We start from the raw sequence: 20432 nt of genomic DNA, 5'->3' as shown, positions 1-20432 counted from the left end.
GGTATTTTGCAACAAGACCCCTTTGACTGACTAATACAGGTAGAAATCTAGTCTCAAAAAAAGTCGAGTATCTTAAATAACTCCTGACAATTTTAAGTTTCAGGCTCAGGGTTCAATATTCAATTCAGAACTGTAGGACTCCAAAGATGAGGCTATTTCTGCTGACTTGAGATTAAGGTAACTTGGACTTAAACTTGAAACTGCTAACAAGTAAGATGTGACCCCATATAAAATTTGTATTATCCTTACATCACAATTTTCTCATTTTAAGATACTCTGAAATGCTGTTTTTTGTGTTGTACAATGTGAATAGAAGAAATAAATTTTATGCCTTCATGTACCCATCATTAAACATGTGCCAAAGTAGGTAGGAGCCTTAACCAAAAAAAAAAAAAAATATATATCAAACAGCAGGGGCCACTCCATTGGGTCATCAGTGGAGGAGGCACGGAAAACACAATTCAAGACAATCACTGTGGTCAGCATCTTCCCTGACTCATCCTCCTTCATTTGACTTGTCAGGCAAATGGCACCTTTTAACTTTTTTTTTTCCATTAATTGTTTTCCATCTTCTGTTAAATGTGCTCTATTTTTGTATGTTTATTCTTTTCAAATTGTATAGCTTTATCCTTTTCAAAAACATAAGTAGATAGTAACACAAGTGCTCTCTTCCATATAAAAAGGAAGAGCTTTTAAAAATGTTGATTTCCTAACCTGAGGGAACTATCTTTCATTATGGCTTGGAAAATAATTTGTCTGCCCTTTTCCAGCTTGAGCTGTACTTTTCATTATCTTTCCAATATTTTAATGAAGTCTTCCATAGCTTATAAAAATGGATTAAAATCGATGCCTGGATAAGGCAAAATATATCATAAAATTCTTATATAAGTTATCAAAAGAACCCCCCTACCACACAGATACATATAAACATACACATACATGGACATTCAAAGGCAAAAGCACTATGCTACTTGGGTGTAAATTTGTTCTAGTAATATGTTTGTATTCTAAGATTTTTGTGCCATGATGGCATAATTGAAAAATAAAATTTGAAATATTTTATAAGCATTTTGAATTTTCTAAATTACTTCTAAATAACATCATAATGATATCTGTTTTCTTAAAAATCCTAATTTCACAATTCGATATTTGAAAGAGTAACATGCAGAAAACAACTAGGGCCTTAATTTTATTGCATAAGAGTGATCCCATCATCTTAAATTCGGAAGTTTTGTCAGGGCCAAGGATATGGCCTGTGCATAACGTATACCTTCAAACTACTGCTTTTCGTTACTAGCTTCCAAATATTCTAAGAAATTTTATCTTGTGCAATGGGGATTTAATATAAATATATACCTTCCCCCTTTTCCTACTTATATCTCTTCAAGGACACCAGTAAAGTTTAGAGTAGTACCATGGGCATTTCTAACTTTCTATTTTCAGGTTCTTTTTTCAATGCATCCTGTCATGAGTGGGACAACACAGTTTTTCCTTACATTCTAACTATAATTCATTGTGCTCCTGTGATTTCTTTATAACATTTTTTCTTGATTTGCAGGAAACTCTTCAAAAGCAGACCATCAATCACTGAACATGAACATGAAGAAATGACCTTCATGTCTGTTTCTTGTTCTACATAGCTTCCCTCTCCTTGGACAAATTCTTCAAGTGAGTATTATTTATTCAGTTTACTGTTCCAAGTTTTTGCTGTGAAATTGTGACTGGAGATACTAGGATATTATATACACATATATATTATGTGTATTTATGTGTATACGTATACATGTTATATTTATATTAAATACACATTTTATATGTATAAAATATTTATAAAAGCCAAACCTACCCTCTCATTAGTTATTTATGTTTTCTGTCTTCTTAATTATTTTTATTTTAGGTGAGTTAAGAATGATGAGGAACACATCAAATAATAAATAGGAAATATTTGTGTGTATTTCTTTTTTGAATGCTTTACATATTTGAATGCCTAATTATATGATTCAGTTAATGAATTCTTAATTACTGTATACATAATGCTTCAAAATATTCTTATGGAGGATAAATGGTATCCCATCAAACATGGGTGAGCCTTTTTAAATTCGCTTTTCAATTTGTGAGTAATAAATATCTGAACATAGACTTAGCGGGAATGTACTAGGCCATTACCGTTACCAAATATCAACCCAATTGGTTAGGCTAGGTTACCTGTGGTAACCAACCACTGCAAATCTTAGTGGCTAAATACAACAGAAGTTTAGTTCTATGAATACAGCACAACCTGGTAGAGGATTCTGCTCCTCATAGGCACTGTGAGACAATATTTGAGTGAGCTCTACAAGCACGTAGTTGATGCAACTGGAAGACCTGGCCTATTCTTTGTCTTAGGCAGTGATGATAGCATTTGAGAGAGTTAAACTCAAAATCAAATGCTTTGTCCTAAAGGTCATAACTACCAGTACTCTATTATAACCACATATACTCTATTAACTGGGACTAGTCCCATGCCCTGCCTAGTTGAAAGAAGGTAAGAAAGTAAAGTTCTCCTATGTGCCTAGAAGGAAAGGAGACAAGTAAGAGGGATAACCAGAAGAGTCTTATTTGATATGTAAACTTATATCAGCATATATTAATACATTTATGTATTATTTCTCAAAAAGTTTTAGTAAAATTTCTATATTAAATTTGAGATGTTGATAATGTTGACCAGAGTTTATTGATACTTGAATTATCTGATTAAAATTTGTTAGTTTTTGTCCTCTGTTATTGTTTGCCAATTTTGTTGATATAACTCATACTTAATTAATTAATTTCTTTCCCACCTGCCCCCCCCCCCCGCCCCCGGTTGTCTGTTCTCTGTGTCTATTTGCTGCGTCTTCTTCTTTGTCCGCTTCTGTTGTTGTCAGAGGCATGGGAATCTGTGTTTCTTCTTGTTGCATCATCTTGTTGTGTCAGCTCTCCGTGTGTGCAGCACCATTCCTGGGCAGGCTGCACTTTCTTTCCCGCTGGGCGGCTCTCCTTACGGGGCAGAATCCTTGCATGTCGTGCTCCCCTACGCGGGGGACACCCCTGCATGGCACCGCACTCCTTGTGCGCATCAGCACTGCTCATGGGCCAGCTGCACACGGGTCGAGGAGGCCAGGGGTTTGAACCGCAGACCTCCCATGTGGTAGACGGACACCCTAACCACTGGGCCAAGTCTGCCGCCTCATACTTAATTTTAACATGTCAGTTGACTTTAATCTTTGCTTATGATGTATGACTTGCTATAGTTTATTTAATATCTCTGAATTACATATTTTATCTTCTTTTAGACATTTTTGTATGAGGAAATTAATATATTTCAAATATTTCATGTTAAATAGAAAAATGGAATATTATTTATATTAGTCAACCAAAGAGGTGTTGATGTAAAATACTAGAAATGTTTTGGATTTTATAGAGGGTATTTATTTGGGTTAGAAGCTTACAGTTATGAAGCCATAAAGCACAAGTTACTTCCCTCACTAAAGTCTGTTGCCATGTGTTGGAGCAAGATGGCTGCTGATGGTCAGCCTTCCTCTTCCAATATCAGCTGTAGGCTGGCATAAGTCTCATCTCTCCTCCAGGGCATGTTCCTCTCCTAGGTTACCTGCTTTGTTCTCTCCACAAGGTAAGCTGTAAAACTGTCAAGTGAATGACTATTCTCTCTTCTTGGGGCCTCTGCGTGTGTATTGGAGCCTTCTGCTTCTCTGTATTTACTTCCCAGGGCTTTAGCTTTAAAACTCCAAACTCCATTCTCTGCAGAGCTGGTTTCTCTGTGAGTCCCCACCCACCAAGGGGCGGGAACTCAATATTCTACTGATGTTGCCCAATTAAAACCTCAATCATCATTTAATCAAGTAAAAGTGAAACTCTTAATCCAATATAATCTAATATGCCCAGAGAAACAAACCAGTTTACAAACATAATCCAATAGCTATTTTTGGAATTCATAAACAATATCAAACTGCTATGTTGTTAAACTGTCAAAAGTTGTTAAAAATCATCCATATCTTATTTCATTTGGGTAGTGTTTTCATAGCCCTTATCTTTTCTTAAAATGTATCACATGTTCTACTTTGTTTCCCTATGGTACTATACGTGAAAGAGTAAAGAAAGAATCCTTTGACCTTTAGAGTTTGGTCATATTTTTAATCTGTCGTATCAATGTTTTCTTATTCTTTATAATACAGCCATATGGCATTGTTCATTTATATAAATTATAATCCATTTTTCTCAAATTATATCTAAAGCACTTCTGTGTAGTTCACTAATATAGTTCAGTCAGCACTTTCTGAGTACAGGTGGTGCTCAAAACACTGATAACTGCTGCAAGTTCTGGGTCCAACCTGATGAATATAGTATAGTTGAAGAAATAAAGCACCTATATGTGTATTTGTTTTCTTGTTTTATAACTTAAGAGGGTTCATTTTCAGAATTGCATAGTAAAATAGAATTATGTTTACAGATAAGGGTAAATCTCTCTTATATATGCATGGATTATAGTGACATGCGTAATTCTAAAAAATCATATAAAACAATTTACATTTCAGTTTGGAATATTTAATGCAATTTGAGGCAGTGGAATAATCACCTTACATATATTTTGCTGGAATTGTCTGCCTTCTCTGGGCAAACTTGCATCATAGACTACAGCAGGGATGTTTTTTTTGTGTACTGGAGGTTGAGGGAAGTTAGCCTAGAATTTAAAATTCAATATAAAATATGTTCCAAAAAAAAAATCTCATATGAATAAGCAGGTATTTCGCTGAATTAATAGTTTAACAAAAGAAAATACAAATTCTTTCTTAACTTGTCTGACTTGGATGAACTGAAAATAAACTATCTTGGAAGTGCACTGGTTAAAAAATATCAATTCGTAGTTTATATCTCCTGATTTGCCTTTATGTATGTGCTATTCATCAAGTGTTGTTTTCAGTCACAATGCTCTTCTATATAAGGAAGCTATACTCTGCCCCATTTCTAAATCTAATCCTACAAAGTAATATCCTTTCCAAAGACTTAACTGTTTTACATATTTATGAATTTCTCCACAGGCCCCTAAGGGATTCATTTCTCAATTGTGTCATAAGACACTGTATTATAATGCTTGGCTTATTTTCCCATCAAGTGTTATTCTATAGCTACACAGTGTTGTCTATTTATTGTCGTCTAGAGCAGACCGAGCGTACAGCATTGACCCAGCCTGCCCCATGTGCAGGACTCATGCCTGCAAGCACTGGGACTCCATACGATTTATCACGGTGTGTTTCTGTGTCATATCAGCAAGCTCATCTGCAGAAAGACATTCTGACTGAGTAACCGGGAGGTAGACAATACTTAATTCTCTTTTTCAAAATCTTCCAGGAATGGAAAAATGATTCAGCTGGAAGGCATCTGTCCTGCCAGTACCCTATTATCCCAACGCTGATCCTAAGCTGTGCTTGGGAAGTCACAGACTGGCTCAGCAGCCATCTCCCAGTCTTTATCTACCTCCCGCCTCCCCGCCGCTTTTTCTGTTTCAATACGTTTCCATTCCAAGCCCCGGGGGAGGTGTTAGGTCTAATGAAAGGGCCTGACTAGACCTAAACCCGGACACCTGGAGTAAGCAATCCCAGTTAGAGAGCACGGTGGGAACTCTCAGTGGCAGGGCGCCTCCGCCTGGTGTGGGTAAATACCCGCCCTCAGGGAGCCAGATTGGTCTCTCCCCGCGGACCTGAAGCGGAGCTCACAGAGCCCCCGTGGTGCACCCAGGAGACCCGCAGTGACCAGATCTCTCTCCCTGCTCTTTTGAATACTTTGTGCTAGAAAAGAAATTAAGCGGTCATTTGTGGAAATTTTCTTTTGAGCCCACAACGCACCACACAACTCGCTCTAAACACGGTGTTTACTCTGTTACTGGTTTCAGAAATCCTTGCACAGTTCGCCTGTTGTTTTTGAAGCTGGCCTGGGGAATAACTTGACACTGGTTCTCAGCGTGGTTTGATTGGTTTTAACATGATCCCTATGGATTCACGTCTCTCTTTTTTTTTTTACCTCATGTCTGTTTTCTCTCTTTGGTCAAATATACTTAGGAAAGATGTCATTGGAGGATAAATTATTAAATCGGAAAGCCATTTGTTTAAAATATTCTGAAACAATTTTAGTTATTAACAGTTACCAATGTATTGAATTCAATGTATGCACTTGAAAAAAGGAACATGTAGATAAAAATGATATATATATATGTGTATGTCATATACACATCGATAAATGTACTTACACACATTTTATATATACAGAGAAAGATAAGCTCTACAATGTGTGTTTGTATTCATGTACACATTTCCTTAATGACTGTTATGATATGATTTTATTTAAAAATTTGTGAATTTGAAGAAGGTCAACCGCCACACCATGGAGCCTAGAGTGTCTACAACTGAAAGCAGGAGGAGTGCACCCAGTATCCATGTGGAATCTAAGCCCCCACTTGACATAGGTGTGCAATGGACACAACCAGTCCAATGTCCACAGAGAAAATGTGGAATGGGTGTGGGAAGGGTGGCCATGGTGGCTGCTGGGTTTGGGGAATGGGAGGAAGAGATGAGATGTGGAGGCGTTTTCGGGACGTGGAGTTGTCCTGGGTGGTGCTTCATGGACAATTATGGGACATTGTAGATCCCCCCAGGGCCCACTGGACGGAACTTGGGAGAGTGTGGGCTATGATGTGGACCATTGACTATGGGGTGCAGTGATGCTCAGAGATGTACTTACCAGGTGCAATGGATGTGTCACGATGATGGGAGAGAGTGTTGCTGTGGGGGGAGTGGGGGGTGGGGGCGGTGGGGTTGAATGGAACCTCATATTTTTTTAACGTAATTTTTAAAAATAAATAAATTTTTAAAAAATTGTGAATTTGGTCATGCTTGCCAATGAAATCCAATTTACCATTTATTTAAGATTCTGTATGCTCAGATCATATGTAAGAGAGTCTGAAAAAAAGTCTTTAATATTTATTACAATTGAAAATACTTATTGCAAATATGTGTTACTTTTCCCATATTAATTTAAAACGACAATTTATAAACACAAGACAAAAAAATGGGCAGTAGGTACAGGTAAAAGGGCAGATTACAAATCAGAATTTCAGTATCTGCATTAAAATTATGTTATTACATATACATTTGGGTCAATATTTGTCTAAAATAATAGCTAAACTATAGGAATTAAGATAACATTTCCTTCCTTGTGACACAAGGATTGATGCTTATAATACAAATATAACTATATGTGATAATTGAATCACATGTTTATTCATATACTTAATAATCATCAGATAAATATTTTTTCATTTTCTGTTATATGCCAGATACTTCCTTTAATATATTGTATTTTGAAAATTTAAGCAATTGATACAAAAGTTGTAGATGCATTGGTATAAATTTGTTCTTTTATTTATCTTTTTCTGGTTGCGACTTTTTTCAGCACATTTTAGGGTTGAAACTGAAGTTGTATTGCTCAAAAGTTTCCAGGGTTCAGATGTAATAAGGCTTTAAAAAGTATTCTTTTTTAAATTGTATATTTTTGTCTAGCTTACATTTGTGTCTGCTTTTTTTATTACACACATTTAAGATAGGTTTATATAATATTTAAAGAAAGTAATTTCAACAGACTTCATGTTAGATTTGAAAATTATGCCACAGGTGTGGATTTGGAAGATCAATATCTTTGAATTGATAATATGCATCAATTGCTGTATATGGTTAAATTTTCTTTCTGACTTGTTTGGCATGACAAATGAGACATATATGCATTTATATATCTATATATGATAATTCTCTCCATTAATAAAGTACATTACAGAATCATGTAATTTTATTTTTCTATTAAAATGGAGGCACATGTCTTTCAACCAGTCATTATTACATACTGTTTCATTGGTACAGTCTTAACTAAAAACCAATAATTAACTACTATTTTAATACTAAATTGGGTATATAAATGTTTCAGAGTTTATATCTTAAGTAAATTTTGAATTGTCAATTAAGATACAATATGGCATACATTTTAATTCAATGTGGATGAAATAGGCAATAGGCTAAATGTTTACATTATTTAAAATTATAATGAAAACTAATTAGCTCTAAATATTAATTTTAAGGCAAGATGTATTTTTAGCATTGATGTACCCTGCTCCCTAACTTTATAGGAGGACAGCTTACACACTTAAAATTTGAGTGTTTTATTCTGAGAATAATAAAGGGAATTATTTGTAAATATACTGAGCCAAAATGACTAAACTGGGACTGTCTTGTACAAATGATTGGCATAATCACACAATTCAAAAAGTAAATGACTTAGCATCATGGTTTCAAGGTTCATCCATGTTTAAGATATACAGTATTTCATTTTAATTGCTCAATAATATGTAATTGTTCAGATATGTCACATATTTATTCATTGCTTGACAATTTGGGCTGTTTTCATTTTTTGGCTATTATGAATACCGTTTCTTTGAACATCCATGTAGAAGTATTTGCATGGGCATAAGCTTTTATTTTCTCTGTGGTATATACCCACTACTAGAATTTCATATGATGACTGTTTCTAAGAGTTTATATTTTATTGTTATTTTTATTAGAGCAGTTGTGGGTTTACAGAACAAGCATGCATAAAACCCAGGATTCCCATATACTACTTAGTCTACCAAAGGGGTACTGATGCAAAGTAGCAGAAATCTGTTGGCTTTTATAAAGGTTGTTTATTTGGGGTAAAAGCTTACAGTTACAAGGCCCTGAAGATTCCAGCTCAAGGTTGCTTTCTCACCAAAGTCAGTTGCCACCTGTTGAAGTAAGATGGTTACTGATCTATGCAAGGGTTCAGCCTTCCCTTCTGAGCTTCCTCTCTTTCAGGTGCAGGCTGGAATAGGGTTTGTCTCTCATGGATTTCTCTCTCTCCTGGGATAGGGCTCATTTCTTTTCAGAACTTCTATATCAGTTTAGACTCTCTTCCCAAGGTCAGCTATAAGCTATCAGGCAAATGGGTCATCTCTCCCACGGGCCCCAGGATTAAAAATGACAAAGCTCTCTCTCTTCCTGTACTTTGTCTTGAGTGATTGTCCATTTATATTGACCCACCTAACTGACTTATTCAAATCAAAGCCTAACCTTAACAAGTAATTTAATGAAGGGCCCCTCAACTGAATCCAATATTACTAAAGGGTATCGCACCCAGAGTAATAGATTAGTTTATAAACAGGTTTTTTTGGGAATTCACAAAAATAGTCTCAAACTGTCACACCAACTGTATTAGCCAAAGGGGTGCTGATTCAGGATACCAGAAATCAGTTGGTTTTTATAAAGGGTATTTATCTAGGTTAGAAGCTTACAGTTACCAGGCCATAAAGCACCAAAGTCTGTTGCTGTGTGCTGGAACAAGATGGCTGCCGATGTCTCCAAGGGTTCAGGCTACCTGGGTAACTCTCTTTCAGGAGCTCATTGTTTCCTAACTCAGCTACTCTGGTCCCTCTACAAAGCCAGCTATAGACTATCAAGGAAATGGCTTATCTCTCTTCCCAGAATCTCTGCCTTGTCTAATTGAGCCTTCTCTCTTTCTTCACATATCTGCTTCTCTGTGTGTTTACTTCCTGAGCTCTAGGATCAAAACTCTAACCTCTGTTCTCTGCAGTATGGTTTCCCTGTGAGTCTCCACCCACCTAATATTTTGTTGTACATTTGTTACAATTCTTGAAAGCACATTTCTATACTGTACTATTAAACTGATGGTTTATCTGTAAGCATTTAGGGCTTTAAATTTCCCTCAAGCACTATCTTCCCTGCATCCCATAAGTTCTGATATGTTGTATTCTCATTTTCTTTGTCTCAGAATATTTAGTGATTTCCCTTGTAATTTCTTCTTTGACCCATTGATTTTTTAAAATAAATGTTTTGATACATATTCAGAAAGCACACAATTCCTCCAAGGTGTACATCCAATGGTATTTGCTATAATCACATAGTTCTACATTCATCACTTCAATCATTGTTAGAGCATTTTCATAATTTCAATATTAATGATAACAAAAAAATAAATAAAACAGACAACCGAGAAAATTCCTCACCTCTCAATCTCTGTTTTCTCCACTGCACATAGCTGCTGTTTCTGGCTATTCTATCCAAAGTATATACCACTGATTTTTTTAAAGAGTGTGTTATTTAACTTCCATGTGTATTGGGATTTCCAATACTCTCCCTGTTATTGACTTCCAGCTTTATTCCATTATGATCAGAGAAGATGCTTTGTGTAATTTCAGTCTTTTAAAATTTGTTGAGATTTGTTTTGTGATCCAAAATAGGTAGTATATCCTGAGAACAATTCATGTCACTTGCAAAGAATATCTATCCCACCATATTGGGGTACAATGTTCTGTATAGGTTTATTAGGTCTAATTCATTTATCATATTATTCAAGCTCTCTGTTTTCTTATTGATCTTCTGTCTAGATATTCTGTTTATTAATGAGAGTGGTTGATTGGGTTTCCTTGGCTGTTCATAGCCAATATCATGAAATAGGTTGACTTAAACAATGGAAATTTATTGACTTATAGTTGGAGGACTAGAAAATGTCCAAATTAAGGCATCATTACATCATCAAGGCAATGCTTCTTCCTTGCTTTCCATTTCCTGCATCTGTGGCTTTCTCTGTATTCATTCTATTTGTAAAGGATTCCAGTAAGAGGATTAAGAACCACCCTGAATGAGGAGGGTCACACTGAAGTAGTCTCCTCAAAATATTGTACTTACAATGAATCCACATTCCAGGAATTGATTAGATTTAAGAAAATGTTTTTCTGAAGTTCATACAGCTTCAAACTACCGCAGTGGTGTATTAAAGTCTTCAATTGTAATGATATAGGTGTCTCTCTTTCCCTTCAGTTTTGCCGTGCTTGCCTAATGTATTTGGGGGAGTGACATTTATTTCTCCTTGGTGCATTGACCCTTTGATTAATATATGGCATCCTTCCTTGTCCCTTGTAGAAACTTTTGATTTAAAGTCAATTTTGTCCAATATTAATATAGCTACTCCAGCTATTTTTTGGTTGCTTTATGCATGGGATATCTTTTTCCATCCTTTCACTTTTAATCTATTTGTGTTTTGGGGTCTAAGGTGAGTCTCTTATAAACAACATAGTTGGATCATGTTTTTATATACAGTGTGCTAATGTATGTCTTTTGATTGGGGATTTTAGTCCACTAATGTTCAGAATCATCACTGAAAGTACTTATTTCAGACATTTTGTCTTTTTTTTCCTTTATTGCCACCTCATTTTCTGTATGTGTTGTTTTGTGGGGTTTCTGACTGATCGGTTTCTAATTTTTGTTTCACTATATATATAACTTTTTAGTTAATCATTCATATATGAACATACATAAACTATAAGTGTTTAGTAGAAGCTCTGAACTTATAAAACAGACAAGCATGTCATTGTATATGGCTCCCATACATCACCCTACCACCATTACCTTGCATTGTTCTGAAGCAACTGTTACAAACCCTGAAAGAGCATCATCAAAATATTACTACTAACTGTAGCAGTATCTTAAATTTGGTGTACTTTTTCCCCAATCCACCCCCTTTTTAACACCCTGTATTAGTTTTACATACTTGTTGTAGTTCACTAGAGAACTTTCTCATATTTGTTCTATTAACCACAGTCCATCTTCCACCACAGGATTCACTGTGTTAAACAGTCCCATACTTTGTACAACCATTCAAAGTGTACACTCAGTGGTTCTCATTTTAATCACAGTGATGTGCTGTCATCACCTCGGTCAATTTTAAAATGTTTTCACTATTCAAAAAGGAAATATCCCGTTCCTATTTTTATTACCCCATTGTTACTTAGAATTCATATAATATCTTCTGTGCCTTTCTGCAAAACTATTACAATATTGCTTTTAACTGTCATCCATAAGTTACATTAGTTGTAATTTCCCCATGTATCACCATAGTCTTACCACTTTGTAAAGGAATAACATTCTTATATTATTAACCACAATCTTTACACACCACCAAAATCACTGTTATCCAGTCCCTAGATAATTCTCTAGATTGCTTTCAAATGACATTTACTTCCACATTCGACCCTTTTCAGCCACAATTTCTTTTATAAATCAGCAGTATTATGTATACTCACTATAATGTATTACCATCAACTCTATTCATTTTCACACTTTTACAACAAAACCTTATTAAAATTTTACATAGTTTAAGCATCAGCTGCCATTCTCAACCCATATTCTAACTCCTAGTAACCTATACTCTAGACTTTATGTCCATGAGCTTACTCATTATATTTAGTTCTTGTTAGTGAGACATTGGCATTTGGAATGTCCTTCCATTGATTTAGGTCTTCCTTGTAGCAAAGTTTAGTATTTTTCTGGACACAAGTCCTTTATGTTCTCAGTTAAGTTTATTCCTAAGTATTTTATTCTTTTGTGCCTACTGTAAATACTATTTTTTCACTGGCTCCTTTTCAGATATTTCATTTGTAGTTTACAGAAACACTGCTGATTTTTGCATAGTAATTTTGTGTCCCACCATTTTACTGAATTTGTCTATTAGTACTAGTAGCTTTGTTGTGGATTTTTCAGGATTATCTAAGTAGAGAATCATGTCATCAGTGAATATGCAAAAGTTTTACTTCTAACTTTCCTATTTGGATGCCTTTTATTTCTGTTTCTTGCCTAATTGCCCTAGCTAAAACTCCTAGCACAATATTGAATAACAGTGGTAATAGTAATGGTCAGAGATGATACACTGTATGATTGCTATATTTTTTCATTTGCTGAGACTTCTTTTGTGACCTAAGATATGTCTATCCTTGGGCACTTGAGAGAATGTGTATTCCATTTTTCCTGGGTGAAGTGTTTTGTGTGTGTGTGTGTGTGTATATATATAGTTTTAGACCTGATTGGTTTAGAGTTTTGAATCTTGTATTTCCTTCTTGATCTTTTGTCTACATTTTCACTGTTATTGAAAGTTGTGTATTAAAGTCTCCTATTATTTATGAATACTGAACTGCCAATTTTTTTCTTCATATCTGTTATTTGCTTTATGTATTTTGGGGCTCTGCTGTTAGGTTCATATATATTTATAACTGCTAGCTTTTCTTGTTTAATTGACCCCTTTACCAGTATATAATGTCTGCTTTGTCCTTCATAACAGTGTATGACTGCCATCCTTTCACTTTCAACCTCCTTGTTACTTTGAATTTGAGATGAGTCTCTTGCTGATACCATGTATTTGGGTCATGGTTTTTTATGCATTCTGACAATATCTGTATTTTGAATGGAGAGTTTAATCCATTTGCATTTAACATAACTACCGATAATGCAGACTTTCTTGTGCCATTTTGCTAGTTAGTCTTTTTAAGTCTTATATCTTTATTTTTCTCTCAATTCTTCCATTAATGCTTACTTCTATTTTTATTAGTTTCTTTTGTAATTTATCATACTATGTGCCTTCTCTTTTCTATCTGTATATATTTTTCATCTATTTTCCTTGGGCTACAATGTGGTTAGTTTTAACATCCTAACATATAACAATCATATTTAGTTTGATACTAGCTTGGCTTCTACTGCATACACATGTACTTTCCCTATTCCTATACCCCTCCCCTCCATTCCTATACCTATTTTGTACTTATTACCAATCATATCTTTGTATGTTACATATCGAACACATAAATTTATAATTACTTTTTACACATTTGAATTTTATCTTCAGTAAGGAATAAATGGTGTTTCAAACAATACAATAATACTGGCATTTAATATTGCCCAAATTGTTACCCTTACTAGAGATCTTTTTTTAATTTTTTTACAGTGCTTTGAACCATTGTGTAGTATTCTTTTTCTTTGAAAAACTCCCTTTATCATTGCTTATAGGGCAGGTCTAGTGGTGATGAACACCCTCACTTCTGTGTGTACGGGACTATGTTATTCTTCCCATCAATTCTGAAAGACAGTTTAGCCCAGGAGTTCTTAACCAGAGGTCTACAGACCTCTAAGTGTCCGTTGAAAGATTTCATGGGGTCTGTGAATTTGAATAGGAAAATAATCAACTTATTATCTTTATTTTCTCTGACCTCTAACTGAAACCTAGCATTTCCTTCACTTATGAATGCATGCAATAAATACATTACAGTAGTGTTCATTTCACCTGACTGGCAAAGGGGTTTGTCGAACAAATAAGGTTAAGAACCCCTGTTTTAGCAGGATGTAAAAATTTTGTTTGTCAGTTGTTTTCTTTCAGCACTTTAAACATTTTAACCCACTGCATTCTTGCCTCCATAGTTTCTGATGAACAATTGGTGCTCAATCTAATTGGGACTTCCTTGTACATAATATGTCACTTTTTTCTTACAACTTTCAGAGCTCTGTCTTTACATCCTATAGTTTAATGAATATGTGAAGGATTGTTCTTTTTTTCTGTTTTTTTTCTGTTTGGTATTCTCTGGGTTTTTTGGATGTTCATATTCATATTTTCTGATAAGGTTGGGAAATTTAATGTTATTATTTAAATATTCCTTCTGTTCATTTCTTTATTTCGAATCCTTCTGAAACTTCTATAATGCATGTATTCATATGCTTGATGGTATCTCGGAGGGGTCTTAGGCTATTTTGCATTTTAAAATTTTTTTTCTTTCGGCTCCTCAGCTCCCCAGCCTGACTCATTTCAATTGTCTTGCCTTCAATTACACTGATTCTTTCTTCTGTCAACTCCAATCTGCTATTGAAACCCTCTTGGGTATTTTTCATTTCAGTTATTGTGGTGTTCAACTCGAGTAGTTCTGTTTGGTTCTTTTTTAAAGTTTCTATCTATTTTACTAAGATTCTCATATTTTTCATTCATTGATTTTCTGATATCCTTTAGCTCTATCTTTGTATGTACCTTCATCTCCTTGAGCATTTTTATAACTTTTTTTTTTCTCTGCTTTGTTCTTCTTTGGTACCGTTTTCATCATTTATGTATTCTTCCTTTGGATAGGGCTTCATTGCCTGCTTTTTGTTTTGTTTTTGTTTTTGATAGTGTGTGTGTTGTAATCTTTTTTTGCACACTCTACATTATTAATACTTTAATATATTAACTCTGAGGTTTGATTTATTCCCTAGATGTCTTTTGCTTGATATGGGAAACAGCTGGTGATATGACATAGATTTTCTTGAGTGTCAGACCATCAGGGATGTCCACCAAAAGTTAATGCAAAGTGGAGGGTCCTCCCTGTCTTTTATGAGCCTGTGTCTTGTCTTGTGCTTGTGCTTGCTGATTGCTTTTGAGTATCACTGTTTACAGGAGTTTTGATGCCCTTCTCTTTCCCAGGAGACAGACCTTCTCCTCAAATATATCATACCACTTTCTTCTCCCCTTCTTGGTTAATGATGAGAGCTCAGCATTTAGTCTTACTGAGATTCCCTTGGTTGTGATGCATTGCTTTTTCTCTTGCAGGTTTCAGAATCCTCTCTCTATCTCCTGTATTTGCTATTCTGAATAGCAGATATCTCAGAGTAGGTTTCCTCAGATTTATTCTGTTTGGAGTGCATTGTTCATCTTGAATATTGATAACTATGTATTTCCTAAGATATGGGAAGTTTTTATAATTATTTCATCAGGTAGTCTTCCTTTCCCCTTTACATTCCTGTCTCCTTCTGGAACACAGATAATGTATGTTTGGCATTTCACATTCTCATTAAATTCCCTGAGACTCTGTTCCATCTTTTATATCCTTTTCTCTTTCTGCTCTCCTATCTTTTCCAGTTCAGATGCTCAGTCCTCAAATTTACAAAGTCTGTCCTCCTCCAGTTAAAATCTGCTCTTATGTGCCTCTAATGTATTTTTAATCTCTTCCATTGTGTCTTTCATTCCCATAAGCTCTGTTACTTTTCTTTGTAGGATTTCAAGTTATTCTTCATGTTCACCTAGTGTCATCTTAATATCTTTTATGTGTTTAGTCATAGTTTCCTTCAACTCCCTGAATTGATTTAGAAGAGTTTTTGTGATTATCACTGATTAGTTGTCTTAAATCCTGTGTCTTGTCCGGATTTTTTTGTTTGTTCCTTAATCTGGGCCATTTCTTCCTGTTTCTTAGTATGGCAAGTTTTTGCTGATGTGAAGGCATCTAAATATGTTGGTGAATTTATTCTGACAGCCAATTTCTCTCTTTGAGTTTTATTCTCAGTTTTTTTTTTTATTCTCAGTTTTTCTTTGATTTTTGTTTCATATTATTCTAAGTCTTTAAATTTGCCCAGCTTAAGTTATCAAAATAAGGGCAGGGACTCATTCATGGAGTGCACATTCAATCCCAGAAATCTGGGATGAGATATTGCAAAAAAAATGTTTTTTTTCTCCTTGCATTTTCCCAGCTGGCCATTAGATGGTGATCATTGGTGGCTCTTTCTATGGAGGTATCTCTTTCAGCCTCCACTTGTCTGTGATTCTGGTCTTGCCAAAGCCAATATTCAAAACAGGTTCTGCTGGCCAAACTTACTGAAGAGAAACCACTCTCTACCTCAGTTTCACCCTCCTTCTTCCCAGGGAGGGAGTAATCTGTTCCACTTTCAGCTGGCTGCAGTGAGCCACAGGTCTTATCCAGGCTGTTTGCCTTGATGGTGGTCAGTGGATACTATTCCCAGATTCAGGGGCTAGTAACTCTTGGTTTTCTTTTTGGCGTCTTCATTTCTCTGTCTCTCCCCCTCCTGGAGGATGTGCAGCACTCTTCTGGTCTGAAGTTCCCAAAGTACCTCCCTTGGGCAGCTTTTACCCTTCCTCCATTGTTTTTGTGAGAGAGTTGAGCCCCACCTACTTACTCCAATGCCATCTTCTTGGAAGTCTCTCCAAACATCTCTGTGGTTTTTAAAGCAAGTAAGTCTTTGCCCCAGCAGTATGCCTTAATAATTTATTACATTGCATTCATTGTTTTAAGTTTCTTTTGCCTTGAGTGAAAATTCTGGAGGGAGGGCATACCTGAGAGTGATATCCCATGTCCATTTTTTACCAGCCAGAACAAGGTGAGAAAGCAAGGAAGGGGGTAGAGACTGACTCCACAATGCCCTGATGAAGGTTTCAGGAAGGGTGCCATGAACACCTTCCATTTGACCTGCCCAGTAAATGCAGCCTTCCAACTGTTTACTACAGCTCTGAAAAAGCCTAGCATCTTTAAGTCTCTTCAGACTATATTGTTTGAGGCAGGTTGGGACAATGGCCACATTCAGAGGTGGACCACTAGTGATGAGAAGTCACCAATCAAAATAAAAAGCCATAAACATTGATCAACCATGCCCTCTCCTCCCCCAAATGGGACATGGATTTTTATGTCCCTTTCTGTCACCACCAAGCAAACCAGGGACTGGATCCCATGACACTTTACCATGAGAGTGGGGATGGATGCTGGGAACTGCCATGCTGAGAGAACATTTTTAGTTTTTTGCATAATTTACTAGTCTCTTCATCCCACTTTGTCATGGGTGCTGTAGAGTGTTCTACTGGATTATAATAGTTGTTATTGTGAAGAAACTGTATACTGAGGCTTCTTACACTGCTATTTTCCCACAATCCACATAACGCTATGTTTAATATTTGAAGAATTGCTGAGCTGTTTTCAAAAGTGGCTATTCTATTTTATGATCTCACCAGCAATGTATGAAAGCTCCAATTTCTCTACATCCCTGCAAACACATGTTATTGTCCATCTTTTTTACTGTAACCATCCTGGTGGGTGTAAAGTGGTATCTTGTGGTTTTGCTTTGTATTGTATTTCTCTAATGAGTAATGATTTTGAACATATTTTCATGTCTCTATTTGCCATTTATATACCTTATTTGGTGAAATGTCTATTAGAAATTGCCCATGTATTTTCATTGGGTTGTATGTCTTTTTATAATTGTATTGTTTGTGTTGTTTTATTTATTCTGGAGACAAGTTCCTTTTGAAGATATGATTTGCAGAATTTTTTTCTTCTTTCCTATGGATTACCTTTTCATAATCTTGATGGTATCTTTGCAGGACATACATTGTAAATTTGGATGTGGTCCAATTCTTTTGTTGTGCCACTTATGCTTTTGGTGTCATATCTAAGAAACCGTTGCTTAACCCGAGATCATAAAGATTTATTACTATATTTTATTCCAAGAAATTTTAATTTAAACATTTATATTTATGTTTTTCACAAGTTTTAGTGTAAGTTTTGTATATTGCTTGAGATAGGAGAATAGCACTATTCTTTCACATGCAGATATCTTGTTGATCTAGCACCATTTATTTAAGATTATTCTTTTCCCATCAAATTATCTTGGTAACATTGTCAATAATCAATTGCTCATTTCCCCCCCTGGAAATGCATCTTACATCTTTCCTTATGTTAGTAATAACACTGCTATTATTACTATAGATGTATAATGAGTTCTGAAATAGAGACTTGGATTCTTCCAAATTTGTTCTTCTTTTTCAAGATAGTTTTGGTTATTGTGGATCATTTGCATTCCCATATGAACTTCATAATTCTTTTTTTTTTACTCTAAAATATTTTTCTTTTTTAATGAATTTTTAAAATTAAAGTTAATAAATCACAGAGAACATTACATTTAAAAAACATAAGAGGTTCCCATATAACCCACTCCCAAACACTTCCACCCCTATCATTTTTGTAAATTGTATTTTTTGAAGATACATACATCTCAAAAAATGTTACATTAAAAAACATGAGGTTTCTATATACCCCCACACACACCTCCCCACCCACTCCTCCCATATCAGCAACCTCCCCCATCACTGTGGCACACTCATCGTACTCCGTGAACACATTTTGGAGCACTGCTGCACCACATAGATAATAGTTAACCCTGTAGTTCACACTCTCCCCCAGTACATCCAGTGGTTTATGGTAGGATATATAAAATTCAGCATCTGACCCTGCAATATCATTTAGGAAAACTCAAGTCCCAAAAATGCCCCCATATCACATCTCTTCTTCCCTCTCCCTGCCCTCAGCAACTACTGTGGCCACTTTCTCCACCTCAATGCTACAATTTCTTCTATTACTAGTTACAATAGTTTTATAGTAGAATATCAGTAAGTCCACTCTAATCTATATTTTATTCCTCCATTCTGTGGACCCTGGAATGGTGATGTCCACTCCACCTCTAGATCAAGAGGGGGCTTAGAATCCACATGGATGATGGATGAAATTCTTCTACTTGTAGTTGTAGGCACTCTTGATTCCCTGGTGTGGTGGTTGACCATCGTCACCTCCCTGTTAGATGACCTGGGTAAGTCCAATGAACCAAAAGTAGGAGTTGCAACTCTGTTGAGGCTCAGGACCCAACTGGCATATGGGCAGTCCAGAAATTCAAGTCCCCTGAGTATTGGTATATCTATTTATGCATAAAATTTTATATGGATAGACTTTAATTGGTCAAAAAATTTGGATAGGAGTCCCATCTTAATATAAATTCTTCTGAGCCATGATCATAGAATATCTTTCAATTTGTTTGGATCTTTTAAAATTTCTTTAAATAATGTTTTGTCAATTTCAGTGAACAAATCCTGCACTTGTTCAGGTTGTTTTTTTTTTTTTTTTGCTGCTATTCTGAATGGAATTTTTTCATTAATTTCACTTTGAGCTTGTTCATGGCAAGTCTGTATAAATACAACTGATTTTATATTGATCTTATATTCAACAACCTTGTTGACCTCATTTATTCTGATGTATTTTAATGGATCATTTAGGAATTTTTTAATATACAAAAATTAGATCATCTATTTATAGAGATTCTTTTACTTTTTCCTTTCCAACATGGATTCCCAGTATTTTAGAAATATACCACAGACTACTTGGGAATTACTTAAATCTAAAAAATTCAAAGAATTCTTCTTTAAAAATTCATCTGACGATTTAACAAAATTTAAGAAGTGAACATATCATGTTAATTTTTGTTAGCTTTCATGTAGTTGTCTTCATATTTTCTTTCTGGCTATCGAGTAGAGTTGCCAGATAATTATTTGTCATTTATTTTAAATTTCTGTACTTTATTTTAGTAAAAAGATGTTCCCAATACTTGCATTGCATATACTCATGTTACATATGTATTTACTTTTTAAAATCTGGTATTCTAATATATTTGAACACCCTTTATATTTGTTTGCTAGTTACGACAACCCTATTAGCAAAGAACATGGAAAATAGTATATAATAATTTAAAAAGTAAAATATAGTGAGAATCAGTTAACCTAGATTCTAGTGTCAGCTTTGCAAATGTCCCATGAGTCATTTAGCTTTACTTTGCAGCCTTTACATCTTTGGAAAATAAGGATGATAATGCCTGACCTCACTTTCTTTACAAGAACGTTGTTAGAATAAATGAGGCAATGTACACTTA

The sequence above is a fragment of the Dasypus novemcinctus genome, chromosome 15 (genome assembly GCF_030445035.2).
Source record: "Dasypus novemcinctus isolate mDasNov1 chromosome 15, mDasNov1.1.hap2, whole genome shotgun sequence".
Lineage (NCBI taxonomy): Eukaryota > Metazoa > Chordata > Mammalia > Cingulata > Dasypodidae > Dasypus > Dasypus novemcinctus.
Note: the sequence above shows the minus strand (reverse complement) of the source record.